The following is a 1,139-nucleotide window of genomic DNA, read 5'->3' on the forward strand; positions in this document are numbered from 1 at the left end:
GCGGAAGTCTTAACAGGCTTGCCTGACTCTTTCCGTCCGTTATAAGAATCAGTCGGAGGCCGGGGCGGGGACGGTCTCTTGACACACGGAGGGTTGGCTTCCCTCCTCAGGCGTTTGTGTCGAAAATGAAGGCGAGAGATGCAAGCGTCCTGGTTCCCCTGGGTGCTGCCAGCAAGGGTGCAGGCTGACCCTTGCCTGAGCACTCCCAAAAGCCTCTTAGGCTGAGAGCAGGCGCCGCACTACCGGCTCTGGGAGTCGTTGGCCGCTATTGTACATAGTCCGGTCCTTCCTCTGCCACCCGGCAAGTGCGATGGCTCTGCCTCCCTGCGGTGCCCGTCACCCAGGTTTGGAGAACACGATACTTAGAACATGTTGGCGGCTCGGGACCTGCAGGCGAAAGGGGCCCCGTGGTGCTGAGCACATCGACCTCGCGTCTCAGTGCAAGCCGGAGAGTTCGCGGAAGTCTTAACAGGCTTGCCTGACTCTTTCCGTCCGTTCTAAGAATCAGTCGGAGGCCGGGGCGGGGACGGTCTCTTGACACACGGAGGGTTGGCTTCCCTCCTCAGGCGTTTGTGTCGAAAATGAAGGCGAGAGATGCAAGCGTCCTGGTTCCCCTGGGTGCTGCCAGCAAGGGTGCAGGCTGACCCTTGCCTGAGCACTCCCAGAAGCCTCTTAGGCTGAGAGCAGACGCCGCACTACCGGCTCTGGGAGTCGTTGGCCGCTATTGTACATAGTCCGGTCCTTCCTCTGCCACCCGGCAAGTGCGATGGCTCTGCCTCCCTGCGGTGCCCGTCACCCAGGTTTGGAGAACACGATACTAAGAACATGTTGGCGGCTCGGGACCTGCAGGCGAAAGGGGCCCCGTGGTGCTTAGCACATCGACCTCGCGTCTCAGTGCAAGCCGGAGAGTTCGCGGAAGTCTAAAGCTTTTGACATTCGCTCAAAGCTTTGACAGGCTTGCCCGACTCTTTCCGTCCGTTCTAAGAATCAGTCAGAGGCCGGTGGGGAGGTCTCTTGACGCAAGGGGAGGGGTGGCGTCCCTCCTCAGGCGCTTGTGTCGAAAATGAAGGCGAGAGATGCAAGCGTCCTGGTTCCCCTGGGTGCTGCCAGCAAGGGTGCAGGCTGACCCTTGCCTGAGC

This window comes from Hemiscyllium ocellatum, unplaced genomic scaffold, assembly GCF_020745735.1.
Source record: "Hemiscyllium ocellatum isolate sHemOce1 unplaced genomic scaffold, sHemOce1.pat.X.cur. scaffold_882_pat_ctg1, whole genome shotgun sequence".
NCBI classification, from domain to species: domain Eukaryota; kingdom Metazoa; phylum Chordata; class Chondrichthyes; order Orectolobiformes; family Hemiscylliidae; genus Hemiscyllium; species Hemiscyllium ocellatum.